The sequence below is a fragment of the Zonotrichia albicollis genome, chromosome 7 (assembly GCF_047830755.1).
Source record: "Zonotrichia albicollis isolate bZonAlb1 chromosome 7, bZonAlb1.hap1, whole genome shotgun sequence".
In the NCBI taxonomy this organism is placed as follows: Eukaryota; Metazoa; Chordata; class Aves; order Passeriformes; family Passerellidae; genus Zonotrichia; species Zonotrichia albicollis.
Genome location: NC_133825.1, coordinates 21,788,896 through 21,806,363, shown reverse-complemented (window position 1 = coordinate 21,806,363; position 17,468 = coordinate 21,788,896). Strand labels below are relative to the sequence as shown.

General features: G+C 39.7%; 1 long non-coding RNA gene across 2 annotated transcripts in view; it reads left to right on the top strand.

Moving 5' to 3' along the window:
- The window catches only part of LOC141729497 (uncharacterized), a 41,990-nt gene extending 28,463 nt beyond the window's left edge, over positions 1–13,527 (top strand). For both annotated transcript variants that reach the window (XR_012580998.1, XR_012580997.1), the window contains exons 2-3: positions 11,475–11,553; positions 13,471–13,527. This is a non-coding gene — a long non-coding RNA (uncharacterized LOC141729497). The remainder of the gene's footprint in view (positions 1–11,474; positions 11,554–13,470) is intronic.
- Positions 13,528–17,468: the final 3,941 nt, after the last annotated feature.

The following is a 17,468-nucleotide window of genomic DNA, read 5'->3' as shown; positions in this document are numbered from 1 at the left end:
AATAAATCACTGGCTCATGTGAAGCATGTCAGCTCTCCAGATGATCTATCAGGGCAGTTAAGAGCTGCTCATATTTCAGTTCACTGTACTCTTTACATAAATAGAGCATTCTCAGTCTCATTAAGATGTCATAAACTACCTAGTAAAAATAGCACAAAACTTTGTTTAGATTTATTCATCTTCCTTTACAGAGTAAATGAACGTAGTTGGAATGTGGGGCTGCCTTAAGGAAAATTTAAATTGAGCTGACATGTTTACCTGGACAATTGCTCCAGACCAGGATGTATCAGGCCAGTTTCAGCAGCTCTGTTAACACATAGCAACATGTTTGGTGGCTGTGACTTTACTGCTTGCAGGGAAACATCCCCTGTGTATTTAGCCTAAAATGTGACACCACACCCTCCATAAACTTGAAATATTTTCTTGCTTCCTTCTGCTCTTTTGAGTGTATTCAGTGCTGATTTTGGAGTAGTTCTTAAATGAAAACAGTTTTGTTTAAAAGCACATTCTTAATCTATGGAGTATGTCTTCCTTTAAACAATGTCAATTCTGTAACATGAAAAAATAATTACACTTGAAAAGCTGATGCAATAATTAGATCCTTGAATAATTACTTAGTTACAGCATCTAAAAGAAGACACAAGACTTAGATGTAATCCTAGTCAAGCCTTCTGTCTTTTACTCTTCATGCTATTGAAGTAAGCTTTACTGAACAAGAGGATTCTGAGGTGTCTGAAGAAATTTGCATGTGGGCTCTGAAATAAATGAAGCTATCATTCAAATAAAATGTAGCCATCATTCAAATACTCTCAAAGAATATTCTTTTTCCAAGAGGTTTATTACTACTGCATAAGGAGTAGTGAGTTGGGCATTGTTACTGGTACTGGGAAAAGTAATAAAGAATCATTACCAGTGATTTTATAATAAAACCTTAAGGAGAATTATTATTGTTTTGGGTAGACCTTAAGTTAAACTTTATTTAGCAGCAAGGAAAATATATGTCAGGAGAGGACGTCCCTATTCCCCTTTTAAATTCATCTAAAAGTCAGGAATCTTTTGAGGAATGGCACAAACACAATTGCTATTCTAAAGTGACAAAATCTACATTTACAGCTCTGATTTTGCTGAGAGGTGTGTAAAACCTTACATATTGGCATTCTTTGTGCCTGAGTAGGCTTCAGCAGAAAAATTATTGTTTCCATTTTGACTTAATCTCACATGATTGCCTTTGGATCAGTCTGTCTTAGATGCTAGAATAAGAAAAATAGGTTCACTTTGCCAGAACCACCTATTGTGCCAAATCAGTGACATTCTGTTTATTTTGCCATTCCCAGCATGGTGGATAAAGGCCTTATTATAGAAGCTGTTGTTGGTGTTTAAAAAAATTACCCTGAGAGCACAGAGAGGATGTTGTGATGAAACTCCCCAAGTGAAGGTATGTGTACTTGTGCCTGGAAGAACTGAAAAATGGTATTTGAAATAGGTCGGGCTATTTATATAACTGTAGGCAAACACACCCTCAAGTTTTCCTTTGGGAAACTCTACTGAAAACTCTATCTTGTTGCTGTGGAATAAGTTTAGTCTCATGAAGTAATTATGAAGTCAAAGTCAGGGCACTGAAAGCAAAGAGGTTGTGGGAGGCAGCTGCAAGCTCCATTCTGCAGGGCAGAAATAGGGATAAAACAGTGCTGATGGGACTGCTGGCAGCCCTCAGGCCACAGAGTCAGGCTAGAACTGTCTGAAATAACTTTGCCATAACACACACTATGGTCATCAAATGTTCAGCACTGCTTTGTTCTTGCCTTCTGTCCTGGTTTGAGATACTCCTGTCTGGAGGCAAAGAGTCTGAGAGAGATGTCTCCTTAGCTGAACATTTTGAAACCAAGCTGGAGTGCTCCTGCAAGATCCAGTGAGCAGCTTGGTGTCTCCTCTGGCTTCTCTTATCTATGTGAGATCAATCAGAATTGAGGAAAGCCTTAGAAAATTATTCTATCGTCTGTCTGTCTATCTATCTATCTATCTATCTATCTATCTATCTATCTATCTATCTATGTCTATCTGTCTATCTGTCTATCTGTCTATCTGTCTATCTATTTATTCCTGGTACTGCAGGAATGTTTCTCCAATGCTTGGAAGGGAATGCCCAGCCTAGGTCTTCCTTGAAAAGGTTCCAGACGTGTTAGAAAGACAGCTAATGGACAAGATACAGTAAATATCCAGCACTCCAACAAATTCACTATTTGATTTCAGCTTATGCTACAAAACCTGTAATTGTTTCCACAAGCTCATGGGCTTATAAGTCTAATTCAGAGACTGGTTTTTCGCTATCTTTGTGTTTGCTATTCAGTCAGTGTCAAAATAAATTTCTAATACTGCTGTAGAAGCATCTATAAACTAACCTGCAAATGCAGAAGAATGAATCACTAAATAATATTCTTTAATTCATCAATCTAGTCATAGGGTCAGAAGATGTATTGTTGATATCTTAGGGATTGTCAAGGTATTATTTTCATGAGAAGATAATTCCTGTCACACATCAAATATAAGGATACAGTGTGTCTGTACAAATGCAATATGGGGTATTGTTATAAGGGACTAATAAAAAAATCATACAGACTTGAGTAATAACTTGAAGACTTATTCCATTTGCTGCTTATTCAGAACAAACCAAGCAAAGATTTGGAGAGTGAGGTAGTCTTAAGGATTGCTCAGGGTTGTCTTAAACCTCTTAAAAGGGGTTTGATTTACAGTAATGAAACATTTTTTGAAGTTATTTTCCCTCCCTCTTTATAAACTTGGAGATGTGTTGGCAGCTCAGATATGATCAACAAGTCTTTTCACACTCGACTTTCTCCATAGCACTTTAAGCCAATATCCCATTTCATTTTTCTGCTGTATAGTTTGCCTTCATAAATTAGGTGCATATCTTTAGGATTAAATTCCCGAGCTCATCTCTTTTGAAAACACTACAGCAGCTGATGCTCTTCTCTACTTTAGCCAGCGTGCATACTCAGGCCAAGAAAACCAAAGGCATAAAGGAATGTGGATATTTACTGGATCACTGGTAATCTGCAATTCAAAGCTTTGCAACTGAGGTTTCTCCAACAGTTCCGATGCAGACAGAATTGATTCCATGGCAGAAGAAGACAGATGTTACAGATGTTAATTCATCTTGCATTATTTCCTAATATTGTTTTTAACAATCACCCTCGAATGTTCAAACCTTCTTGAGAATATTCTTTAGGCATGAAAAACCCACAATATGAAAGAAAGAATTTGATTTTCTCAAAGTCTTATGGAAATATATGAGCCCTGCAAATGTGGCATTTAAAAGTAGTTTCTAAGTAGTGCTGAACATACTTTGTGTTAAATGTTTTAGCTGAGATTTATTACACTAAATTTATGACCTCTTAAACATGATGTAAAAGTCTATGCCTGCATAATTAGACAGGCAGAGTGTTAATGCTCACATACTTAAAAAAACATCTGTACCTAAGTGTGGTAAAACAGCATTAAGGTAATCTTGGCTGCAGCCTTTCAAGGTACTTAATGTTCCCTGCACACTCTCCCTAATAACAAAATGTAAGCCTGTTGTTCAACCAAAGGTTTGTCAAGATGGGGTTCCACAGTAATTTCTAATCTATCACAGGAAGTCAATGTAGTTTTACTAGATCTCCACTGAAAGTTCTTCATGTTGGTCCTTAGTTGCCTGGCCGTCTCTTAAGTTAGATGATTTCCTGGGAATGTAGTTCCTTCTTTGTTCTCTTGGTGGCAGACCTTCTGACCTCAAATATATTCACCCCTCTCCTTCCCCTGCTGCTGTCTACAGCGAACAGAAATCTGCACTGGGGAGCCCAGCTGGAAAGGGGAGCCAAGAGCCAGCAGAACTCACTTGTGACTGTGGGGATGATTCTGGATCCCTATGTCTAATACTTCCCTATGGCTTCCATGCAGTCATGCTGATTTCTACCATCTTCCCTACTCCGTCAAGGAGTTAACACGTTAGATGTTTATAGAATCATAGAATTGTTTAGGTTGGAAAAGACCTTTGAGATCATTTCAGACCAACCATTAACCCAGCACTACGAAGCCCACCACATGACCCTGTGGTCCATCTGCACATCTTTTAAATACCTCCAGGGATGGTGGCTCCACCACTTCCCTGGGCAGCCTGTTCCACTGGTTGACAATCCTTTCCATTAAGAATTCTTCCCTACTATTTGATCTAAACCTCACCTGGTGCAACTTGAGTCTGCTTCTTCTTGTTCTACTGAGCAGGACCTGGTGCTTTGACGTGTTGAACTTCACGGAACTGGCTTTGGCCCATTGATCCAGCCTGCAGAAGAGTCTTTCCAAAACCTTCCTGCACTCCAGCAGATCAGCACTCCCACCCAAGGTGGTGTCATCGGCAAACTCATGGAGGGTGTAATTCACCAGGTCATTCAAGCATGACCTGCCTTTTCTAATCCCATGCTGGCTGGGCCTGATCCCCTGGTTGCCCTGTAAATGCCTTGTAGTAGTACTAGAGATCATCATACCCTACTCTGGCACTGATGTCAGACTGACAGGCCTGTAGTTCCCCAGATCTTCCCTCCAGCTGTTCTTGTAGATGGGCACCACATTTGCCAGCTTCCACTCAGTTGTGACCTCCTCAGTTAATCACAGCTGCTGGTAGATGATGAAAAGTGACTCAGTGAGCACTTTCACCAGCTCTCTCCCTGTCCTCGGGGGGATTCTATCCATTCCCATAGTGTTTTACGTGTCTAGGTGGCGTAACAGGTTTCTGATCATTCCCCTTGGATTATGGAGGCTTCTTTCTGCTCCCCATCCCTCTCTTCCTGCTAGGGGTCTGGGTACCTGGAGAACAACTGGTCCTACTATTACAGACTCTTTGCCAATGTTTCCCTCCACATCCAATAAAGGAGGGAGGTTCTCAGCCCTCCTTTTTTGCTACTGTTTTCATAGAAATGTTTTTTGTCTTATACAGCAGTAGTCAGATTAGGTTCTAGGTGGATTTCATCCCTTCTAATTTTTGTCCTGCACAACTTCACAACATCATTGTAGTCCTCCTGAGTGGCCCACCCCTTATTCCAAAGGTCATAAACTCTCCCTTTTTCCTGAGTTCCAGTCAAAAATCCCTGCTCAGCCAGGCCAGTCTTCTTCTCTGCCAGCTCATCTTTTGGAATGGTCTGCTTCTACACCTTTGAGATTTCCTTCCTGAAGCACATCCAGCCTTCCTGGATTCCTTAACCCCTCAGGACTGGGTATTAAGGGACTCTCAACCAGTCTCCTAAACTGGTCAAAATCTCCCTTTGGAAAGTGACAGTTCTGCTGACCCCTCTTCCTACTTCAGGAAACAAGAACTACCATTTTGGGATCACTGTGCCCAAGACAGCCTCTGACCATCAGCTCACCCCCCAGCCCTACTCTGTTACAAACACAGGTCCAGCAGGAGCCTTCCCTGGAGCTGACTCCCTCATCAGCTGCATCGGGAAGTTCTCTTCCACACACTCCAGGAACCTCCCAAACTGTTCCCTCTCTGTTGTGTTGAGCATCCAGCAGACATCTGGTAAGGTGAAGCCTTCCAGGAGAACAAGGGCCATGGATTGTGAGATTTCTCCCAGCTGCCTAGAGAATGTTTCATCTGGCTCTTCATCCTGGTTGAGTGGTCTGTAACAGACTCACACCATGATATCTGCCTTGTTGGCCTTCCCCTATTCTTAACCATAAAGGCTCAACCAAGTCATCACCACTGTTAAGCTCTCAACAGGTGCAACTCTCCCTGACATACAGGGATACCCCCTGCTTATCCATTCTGCAGAGTTATCCTCTATTCTCTCTAATTAATTATTTAAGTTACTGCTTGATGTGAAAGCATAGACTATTACTGTATTGGCAGTGTTAATATTTAATGACCTAAGGCATAGGGAGGAAGAAGGAAATCAATATTTGTGCAGTGTTTTCCATCCCTTTAGAGAGCTAGAAAAATTTTGTTCTCTTCTGTCTATCTATGGATGGTACTAATGTTAATTGGAGCAAGTATATTTGTTGGGAACTGAACCTGGGCTTTCAGACTCATAGTTATTTTACTCTAGCTGTTCTTACTGGTAGCGGGAAGCCAGAGGCTGCCTGACTTCTGTAACATTAAAAATGTCAAAAATCCTCCTTCTCTGAAAAGAAGTTTTTCTCTCAAGAAAATTCCCAGTCTTGATAAACTCTCAAGACATTCAGCATTAAAAATGAGGGTATTTTTAATGTATATGCATATTTCAGGGAAATCTGCTTATAAAGGTATAGAGATAAAAGGCTGGAAATCCAATAACATATGGGGAAAACTCTGAGGCTGAAATCAGATGTGTTTATTTTCAGCAACTCAGTAATCATTGGTCTATCTCGAGATTGGTCCACATGGACAAGGTGTTCACTTTTTCAGACACCAAATTTTACTATAATGTAGCTGTTGTACAAGAATTCTCTCTTTCTGTTCTTAAGAATTCAAAGTGTATAGCAAGATGGATACGGAGGAGCTTTGTGTTTCCTTCAGTGCTGGGGAACTTTGACTTAATTTGGAATAAAATTCTGTGAATGTACTGCATTCTAGCAAATAGAATTGGAAACAGATGTTACTGCCTGACAAAGTGAAAATTCAACAAGCTTTTATCTTTCTAGCATGGTTTTGGATATCTTTGGGATAGGAACCATCTCCAAAGAAAAAAGAGAATTAATTTTCAGTTTGTATCCTTGCAAATGATGAGCATAAGCTTCAGAACAACTGAGAAAGGAGACAATCATCTATCTACTATGCCTTGTGAATTAGTTGTCTGTGTAAGCAAAAAATTGATTGTGTACACCTTTCTGCCAGGATGCTACAAATATCCATGAGACTGCAACTGATGACAAGACAGAGCAAAGTCTACTTTTTAAAAGGGACCTACATGAAGATGGTCATAATCTAAAAGAAGTGACAATTAAGCAGCAGGCTCAAAATTTTCCAAAATTTTCCAAATTTATTCAAAATCCTGCAAACTGTGAAGTCAGCCTTTCTGTTGATTTTGTTTTGGTTCATGATGGATCTTTGGAGTGGCAAAGTAGTAGTTCAGTGTACACCAAAGGAAGATTTATGTCTGTATCAACTGCACTCAGAATGGCACTAATGCACCTTCTAAAACTTGAGGTTTAATATTCCTAATAATTAAAACCAGAAAATGAATATTGCAAACAAAAAATTGATTCAGGTCAGTATTAGAGCGAGTTATGCTTCACAGGAGCAAAAGAACTTTTCCTCTGATCAGAGCTGGTAAGTTATTCTGAGTACTGCTGTGGTAGGCTGCTACAGTGGAGATGTGGAACCAGATTATTCTTTTTCTTCTATGTAGAAAAGTTAATTTGCCAAAAAGTTCCATTTTGGGATCATTAAATCTTGGGAATACTGGCAATGCTCAGTGAATAGCTCTGTCTTTTCCTCTCAAAGCTAGAATGAAAAGTCAGATATCAAAGCAAAATACTTTAGTGGTCAGAAAAAAAAATTGCTTCCAAAGTTTTTCACTTCTCTATGTAGCTTGTCAAGGATCTGTGTCCACCAGCCTAGCAGACTTTGTCTATTGAGAAAGTGCCTTTATTTCTCTGTGGAGTAGCTTCTTATGTATTGCTTTGTAGATCCCCGGTAACCTTTAGAACAATTGCTTTGCATCAGTCTCCTCTCAGAGACGTTGTCAGCATTCCCCGACTACATTGTTGCCTGCTCAGGAATCACTTGCAGTTGCAAATGATTAGACCTGTGACATGGGTGTAACATCTTGCCTGGTGCTTCAGAGAATTCAGAATAGCAGCATATGGGAAACGACTTATTTTCATTACTCTGAGTCTTGATTAAATTCCAAAGGAACTTTTCACAGTCTCTTAAAATACATCTGGTTTCTTAATTTTTGGGTGTCTTACTTTGCTTCTGAGTATGATGGAATGATTAAAAAATTACCTCTTGGGATTTTCAGTGTGTGATGAGACTGAACTGAATAATACGACTACACACCTAATAAATATTTCTTCTTAAAGAATTGTTGTTATAGAGGTCAAACTCCCACATCAGATTTCCCTTAGCCCCCAGAAAACCCACAATCTCCTTCACTCTGTGACCTACATGTGAAATTTTTCAGTGACTGTCCTGCTGAACTGATTCAAGATGGGGAAATAGTAATGCTCAAACTGTTAATCCCTAATCTTTCATCGGGAAACAGCTGGAGGAAGGAACTTGAGCACAGTGTGTATTAATGGAATTTAAGTTAGGCTGAAGGGAGTTTCTGAGACATGAAACCCAGTTTTCTTTAGGGTAATCTTCACTGGTACAGAGGGCCCTTTGTCCTGCTGGCTCTGGGACGAGGGAAGACAAGTGTATCACAAATTCATAGTAAAAAGATTTCTCTAGACAGTGCATATCAGAATAAGGAATAGAAGTATGTGTTTGGTGCTGGACACATTGGCCTACTGGGACCACGCAAGTCATCTGAACATTGAACAGGCAGCAAACACTGAGGTGCAGAAGTACCTGAGCTCTTTTTAACCTGTAAATAAGTATTCCTTTCACACAGAGACTGGGTCTTCAATGGGGAAACAAAGCCATAAAGATCAAATTTTTTTTTCATTTTTTTGAGCTTGGATGTTTTTGCCTATCTCTACCAAACCCACTGGTTAGTTCCTTTGCTTGCAAGTCTGTTCAGCACTGCCAGTGCATTCAAGGCAGAGAGGTTAGGCTGAGAGAGGATCCTTGGAGTCCCAGCTTGGTTAGCTCAAGATACTATGCAGCATTAAACAACCACTCTCAGAGCTGTGCCCTGATTCTGGGACTGAATGAGTCCAGTTGGAATTAATGGATCTTCACCTGTGAGGAACTGCAGAATTGCGTGTTCATGTGAAGATTTTCTGCTTAGAGACAGCAATTGTGCCAGTTTCTCACACAGAGAGAAGGGGAGGGGAAGATCTCTAACATATGCTCTACAAGTAGCATGTGTTTTATATATTGGATTTAGGATGATAAATGCATTCTTTTGTGTGTGTTGGCAGGATTTTCTTTTGGACACGTAATGTATGGGATCTCAAATATTTCATGACTGGATGTAAAAATACCATGTGGATCACAAACTTGTTATATATGCTCTCTCAATGATATTAATTACATATATATAGGCAGTACATGTATGTATGTATATATGTATGGGAGACACTTGTTCAAATGTATTCTCATGCAGTTTCACAGGAAGTTTTTTTGTCCTCTAGAAACTACACAGCCTTATGCAAAATATAGTTGCTCTCTGGTTTTCTCAGCCCTGTTAATGAGCTTAGGATACAATATTAACTCAGAGATTTGAAATAACTGAAAACAATGTAGCTGATAATGTGAATATAACATTAGTCCCTGATTATTTTATCATCCCTTTAATAGCATCTGGAGCCATTATGCCAGACAGCTGATACAATTTCGAGTGTGGTTTAAAGGGCAGTCAAATATTGATCACTCTGTTTTATTCTGATATGAAGAACGAATACTGTCATGCAAATGCAGTGTCCAAAGCAGGGCGTGAGTTCAGCAGCAGCCCTTGCTGCGCTCCCGCTGCCCGCCCCTGCAGGGAAGGCTGCGGCTCCATTCAGGGTGGTGACAGCTCCCAGTGCCATCTAGTGGTGTTCTTCCTGAAAATAACTGGAGGAGAGACATGAAAATACTCCAATCTCCCTGAAAAATTTCCCGCTAGCCTGGTGAATTCTTCCTAGAGGAAATGGTTAAGAAACTGTAATAGGTATTGGTCTAAGCTCAGGGACAACCTCAAAAAGCCTTCTTTTTTATATCCATGCATGCTCCTCTGCCGTTGCATGGGCCCTGGGATTAGGGAAAGGCTGAAGGAATGAGAAACCGGAGGAATCAGAAATACCTCATCTCGTTTTCTGCACAGTGCTCTGATGTCTCAATACACTACCCTTCTGTACTCATCTCGATTTTTTTTTAGGGATTAGAAGGAAGGCTAGCAGGAAAAAAAGTCTGGGTGTTGCCTGTTTTCCTTTAGAGGAAAATTTAAGTGCATTCATTTTACCTGATGTAGCAAACTGCAAGAAAAGCTCTGTTCTTCTCCCCCTGTTCTTACCCCTCCCTCACACCCATTCTGCCAAGGCCTCTTGTAAAATCTCCCTTTTATATCTCACAGGCATATGTTTCAATTTTCACTTGCTGGGTGTGATATTTGGTAACATACGGATGAGTCATATTAATAACTTACTGAATCAAAACATAAACTGCCCTCAATCATTGTGAGATGTGCTCTAGCCTTTGTTTTTGTGGTAGCACCTGTCCAGTCTTAATCCCATGGTGCTGTTTACTGCAGCTGGGCTGTTCTCAAATGTGTTAGACCAAGAAATCTCATCAGTTCTAGCTCTAGCAGAAATATCTCTCCACTCTGATTTCCTGTTGTGAATTTTCATTTTAGGCCAAGAAAGGGCTATGAAAATCCTTTAACACAAACCATCTGATGAGTCTCTTTTTAGAGCAAAAAGCAATGAAAACTGTGGAAATCATTTAAGTAATATTTTTCCTTTTAAAATAAAATATTGGCAAAATATAATCAAAATGTTAAGAAAACAAACCTGAGATTGTGTGTCAACATAACCACATCTGCTATAAGCAATATGGGAGTATTTCTTTTCTGTAAATTGTTATAATTTTCTTTGCAATAGAACATCACAAAATCTGCTTTGAGACTGGAGTAATTTTATTCCATCTGACCAAGTCAGAAATCCTATCCTACAGTAAAGTCTATAATTTTTCCTACATAAAAATTCTGCTGTTAGAATACAGTGATCACAGATCTTACTGAGAATGAGATTTCTAAGGCTCCCCTCATTGTTTCATGGCCAAAATGGCACAGAACTAGATTCAGTTATGAATTCCTGGAGGTGTAGTAAGAAAAAGAGTTCATTTTCCACAGAACCACTTCACTTGTGCTGGATTTTGAATTCCCTCACTATCCAGGCAAACATTCTTAGTCCATATCTCCACTGTGGTTACTTTCTTATGGGGCCAGATGATTCTCACAAGCAGCTGCACTGGAAACCCTGCAGCATTGTCCTGCCAATGCTGAGAAAGGCAGGAGCCAGGTGGTTTGGGCATTACAGGTGTATTGCACGTGATTTTCCACCACCAAGCAAATATTAAATCATCATTCTAGGACACACTAAGGTTTGTAAGAGGATATATGAACTGCTTGAGAACACAGAGGGGGCAAACATCTCTCTTGGGAATAGATTCCTAACCCCTTAAGTCAGCCTGGAGCCAGATTCACAGTTGGCAATTCAGAAAGGCCCAGGAGATACAAAGGAGAGATCAAAATGGCTTTGTTTAGATGAAGGAAGCTGCTTTCCTGAGAGGAACAGGATGACTCTTCTGTTGGGTATGAAATAGCAGTCTGGATTATTTCTGTCCTGATTTTTTGCAGGGTGAATTTGCCATGTTGATGATGACTTATTCAAAATCATCCTGCAAGTAAGAGGAAGAGCCAGCATCGTTCAATGCAGGTAATTTTACAGTTCTTCACCAGCTGTGCCTAACCAAACATGTAAGAGACTGTTCTAACCAGGATTAATATTTCCTTTGCTCCTGTTTCCATTTTTCAATATTTTATTTGAAATTACTGGATTTTTTTTTTCTTTTGGGTATTCTAAAGCTTTTTAATCTGTGGAAAATACTCAGTATAGTATCTTGTTGAAACATTCCTGGAAATATATTTTAAGAAAAAAAATCTTATTAATTTCTACTGTACGGAAGTTTCTTTGTATTTTGCACTACTGGAGCCATTTCTTCTTTTCATAATGACATTGCTACAGTTTAGGCCATAGAGTTAATGGAGTTTAGTCTAGATTTCCATTTTTAGTGTTTTCTGTAACGCTTTCATTTACATAAAGGGAAGAGGAGTGGTTTCTCATTGGGCAGCAAAGCCATTTCACCTTAGAATGGGCTGGTCCCAGCTGTAGTCTGTGAACTACAACCTTCCCTGCCCTGCCTTCCTTTTGGGTAGAAGTGCACTCAGCCCTGAGATCTGGATACGTTTCTGTTCTCTTTCAGCAGAGTAGACATCTAAAACTTATGCTGATTTAACAGTACTAGACAGATGAGTCCCATCCTTACTCTGCAAGAGTCACTACAAGATGTTTATACTTCTTTTTAAAAGGTCTGTTTTAATGACAAAAATCCCACACCATTCCTCTTCTTCTCTCCTTTGAGCTGGTTCTTCCATGATAAAGTACTGAGTACAAAATGTGCAAATATATCAAGCCCAGGCAACTGGTGTGGCAGAATAAAAGTCCAAGAAGTCAGCTCCCCTCTGTACCCACCCACTCTGTAGGTGGTGAGAAGGCACAGCCAGTACACTTGGAAAATGCTTTTCTTCCCAAGACAGCCTCCAATACAACAAGGTATGTGATTGCCATCAAGGGAACTGAAGGGATGCTTTGTACCATCTATCAGAGATCAATTGAGATGTCATTCTGAAAGGTGAAAGGTAAAGTAGGCCTGGAAACTAGAGGGTGAGCCACAGGAACCACAGAACTAGTTTCTGAAAGAATTGCTGCTGTGGTCCTGCTGTGAACCACAGCTCCAGCTGGGGGGTAGTTGGTATAGGGTTAAAACCCAGTACATATCATCATTCTTGAATGCTGCCAGCAGCATTACCCCATGGAGCAGTACTAATCCAGCCCACAAAAAGGGATATCAACTGCAAAGGAATAACCAAACTCAATCTAGGAGATGCAGTGCTGTCATAGTGAGATTTTAATGCTGAGGTCACCCCAGAGTGACTACAGCAGGTACTGATGGGGTCTGAACTCCTCAGTGACAAGTAGGTTTCAAGTAATCATTTCAATTGGCTAAGTTCAGCCAGATTCACTCCAGAAATTTCCCTTCAGAAGGCTCAATCATAAAGGCAAAATGCAGCCCCTGAAAGCAAAGTTTTCAAATGCCTTTAACATTATTTTTATCTAGCACATACTAGTTCATGAAGAAAGAAATTATGTGCTTTCCCTGGGCTGTCTTGATACAGAATTTTATTCTATAATAAAGATTATGGTTATCAGTGCCTGTTGCTGAGGATGCTCATTAGACATTATCAGCTTCAAATACAAGAAACAACCTTTGCTCCTACTTATTTTTATGGGGGAAATGATAGCATGCGACGATTTCTAGGCATCAGCCTGCTTCTCTGACTGTTTGGTCATGCAGCACACCTTAAAGAGATGTTTTTGCTTAAAGAATTGAAGTGTACATATCTAAGTGTGACCTATGGCATTGGAAAAAATAAACAAGAATTGAAACAAAGAGGTTGGACTTTCTGATTTGTGTTATCCCTGAAGGCTGTATGGATAATTAGGACTTTGTGAGAAATTGTATATCGAGGTTGGTTTATATACAATGAACATTTTTTAATTAATTTTTTTTAGTAATATAAGAGATTAATTGTCCAGAAGTTGAGAGGAAGATTCTGTCAACTGTAAATGTAAGTACTGAGTGATGCAATACTGCCAGACTACCTCTGTGTTTAAAACAGTCTTGATTTACACTTTCTAAGTGTTTGCATATTCTGAATTTTATGCTGCTAATTTGAAAAGAAGAAGGAAAAGATAGTAAAAAATAGAACCTTTACTCTTCTTGTTTAATGTGCTAAGGAAACTAATAGCTGAATGTTGCATGTACTGATTTTGCACTTAGAAGATGACTGGATGAAGTTTCAAATCAACATCTCCAGTTAAAGTTGATTTGTTGTCAGTTTGTTTAATATGTACCATATAAACCAGCAGTAACAATCAACAGGGTGTGGTTAGGACATGGTAAGTGTATTTCCCAAGGGTCTTGGAAAATGCTGCCAAAGTCTGCAATTCCATGCACATCTTAGAGCCTATAACTGTGCTAAGGCAATGAAGCATTCAGTATTATTTGGAAAATCTGATACTTAATTTTGTGTGTTTGGTTTTTGGAAAGTCAATTTTTTTGTGGATAATTAGTAAGCTGAGTCCTGTCTTTTCTAAATTCTAGTTATTTGTTCCATTCAATTTAGGTTATTTGCTTCAGAACCACATTTTAGTAGCTATTGAGCTGTGTAGGGAGTTAAATTGATGGCAACTTTCCTGAAACAACTTCCCTTCAAATCCTGTGGTAACACTGATGATTGCTCTAAATGGCATTTGGCTGCTTTAGCCAGTCTGTCTTTTGCAGATACAACATGAGACGACAGAGAGACAAATCAGATAGATCTGTGTAATGTACACCAGAAACATTCCTACCTGGAGAGCATGGGGCTTCTCCTAACCCTCCGAGTAAAGATATTGCTTCAGTTCCCCCAGATCCCAAGTCTCTACCTGAGCCTCCTGCTGTAATGTTACCACAGCATTTTTATGGTCTATTCCCTCCTGCAAGGAGAGATGAATGGGAATTGATAGCAAGCCCTTTCTTAGTTAAATTCATTTAATCAGACAGCATAAATTTACTCATGGATTAACGTTTCATGGAAACTATTTGGGTTTCAGGAAAGTTGGAGCAAAATGCCAAGTTTCTGGACAAAAAGCTGCATACCAGTTGTTTTGCTTCTGCTTCTGGTGCTCTGATACTGTTGCTCCAAGAAGCCTTGCAACCAGGGTTCATAATATTCCTGTCTTCATGCTCAATACTCTGAGAGGACTCTGAGGACTTCTAGGTCATTCTTACCACAGCATGGGAAAGGAACTAACAAGTTCCTCCTGTCCCGAGTTGTTGCTAGTATAGTGCAGCATAAGGAGCCTCTGAAGATAGACAAACACTTCCTCTTTTTCCCCTACATTAAAACCCCCTTCTCAGAATTAGTGATTTTCCAGTTTAAAAAGTTAGTTTTCAGCTTGTTTTGTATCCACAAGAATCTTTAAAATGCTAAAATTTTCATACTTTACTGGAGTTTAGACTTGGGAGAATTTTAAGCTCTAGTGGTTCTTGATAAATAACACATTCTCAGCACTGAGACATGATAATGTCTGCCTTTCATGATTTGTTATCTGACCAGAACCTTCCACTCCTTGAGGCTTATTTCTAAGGATCCACACTAAATAATAGCCATCTTTTCAGCTTCCATGAAACAAGATGTCTTTTTACAGATGGGAAACTGAGGGCCAAGAGGAATGTCATTTGCAGTGTCATGCAAAACTCAGTGGAAAGCTTGGCAAGAAAGAGCTTGATCTGATCTGACTCACAACGCCTTCTACTTGCTCTTCCATGCACACTCCAAAAAAGAAAGACTACTCCTTCTCTCTAAGGAATAATGCTGGTAAAAGCTGGAAACAAAACACTCTGTCCTCTACTCTTTCCTTTCTTCCAGTGCTGATGCCTGGAGCCTTTTAGTGGCTCCATGTTGCCACCATTCCTGGGCACATGGAAAACCTCTCACTGTTCTAAGGTGGTAAGAAATGGCAGGAAGTTCCAACCATAATCTCCCTTATTAGAATGAAGGAACTCTGCCTTTGGCCAAGATCTTTTCACCTTCTTTCCCATTCAGAATTATTTTTTTCTGGGAGAATCCCTTTTGGGTGCAAGTGGCAGCAGTTTTTTGCCTTTCTGTTCCTTTTTGAGCGGTGAATCTCTGTGTACAGCCAGGCCCTAAGCCTCAGTGTCTAATGAGCCTGTCCTAAGCTCAGGCCTTGTGCCCTCATGCATCCAGCTCTGCAGCATTGATATGCAGGCAGGTTAGGAAAGGTGAGAGTATAGTTCTGTAACACAAGCAGAGTGCTTAAATACAGGGCTCTTTTGTCTTTTTTTGTCTTGGTAAAAATGTTCAAGTGAAGGTATGATAAAAAAGAAGAGTGGCTCTATTAAAAGAGAAAAAAATAAACTTTTAAATTGTTCCAAAATCTCCCTAACATTCATCAAATTACCTGGAGGCAGATGATTGAAATAAATGTAAAAGTAGCTGAAATTCAGAGGTACTTAAAAGATACAGAGATAAAAGTACTTCTGTGCATTAAAAGAATAAAATACTCGTTTTCTTTGCTGGAAAATGTACTGCAGTTTGGTGTTCAGTTAGTAGCTGATCAGGACCAGCTGTTGGGTGATGCAGTGGCTTGAGTAGAGTAATACATGAGCATGAGCTGGACATTCTGTGTCAGTAAGACGCCTCTGATTCACATCTCTTCTTTGCCTGATCCTGAATGGGGGCGGGATAACAATTTTCCTTCTGAGTTAAGTTAGAGTGATGACTAAAACGCCTTTCCTTCATCATCCACTACTGACTAAATCAGGCAGCAAGGGGCTGGGATTCTTTCCATGCTTCTCCACATGAGGTGGTGAAGCTGTTGGAAGAACTGGCCTTCTTTTTCTTTATGTTGATTTCCATCTTGAGAGTGGCAGAACTCACAGGACTCATTGCTCTGGGGTTTGCTATTAAACACACTGTGAGTTGTGATAGAAGCAATGCAACTGCTCTTGCTGATGTGCAGCTGTTGGTGCCCACCAGTGCAGCCCATGTCAGAGGTTTCTCTTTAGTGAGGGCAGTAATAGGATCTCCTTCCTTCAGCTTGCTGGTTGTTTTCATGGAACTGGTAGGAATTTTTCTGTTCAGTTGCTGTTGCTGTGCCAGGTTTAACAAACATTGGCTAGTGGGTGTCCAAGCTATTAGGGCAAGAAAATGGTGGCAGGAAGGGATGAAAACATTTGCATAGTATTATCACACAAGGCTCGTTCTCATGTGTGTTCTTTTTCCTTTTTCTAAAGCCAAAATATTTCTGAATTTGGCATGAATTTTTGGAGAGTTGGCTTGAGACATCAATTTCTTTGTCAAATCAACTATTAAAATATTTTCTTGAAGTTCCATCCAGTAGCCTTGGTTACTCTTCAGTGTAGGCTGGTAAACAGTTTGGAGAAGAGTGGGTCTTTTTTTATTGCACCACTTAGACACACAGGTCATTTTATAGTGTAATTCAAAAAGTCTTTCATATGGCAGGATGGAGAAAATGGTACCAAGGCAGCAGGTACCTTAAAAGAAGACTCAGTGTCAGCTTCTGCTGCTTCCTGCAATGCTAATATTCTTGTTGTTGTTGTTGTTGTTATTTTGTTTAAGCTGAAGAGGCATACCATAGAGCAGCATGACAAAGAAACAAGACAAAGAATTTGTTTAATTAAAAATCTGCATCAGGATCACAAATGTATGGTGAAAACAAATCCTCCTTTTTTCTTACATAGAATACGTGGACTTAATGATATTAAAGAGAATAGATATGAGTCCAATAAACAGAAATACTACCTTTATTCAGTGTCTGGTAAATCTGTCAAATTCATTGTCAAGGAAGATTAGGGACTAATATTGCAGCAGGACACTTTAAAGGTGCTGAATCATTTTATGACCACTAACACTTCTAACTCCTTAAGCTATGTGAAATCTCATGCTTTAAATTGTACAGATAGATAGCAAACCACTTTTCAC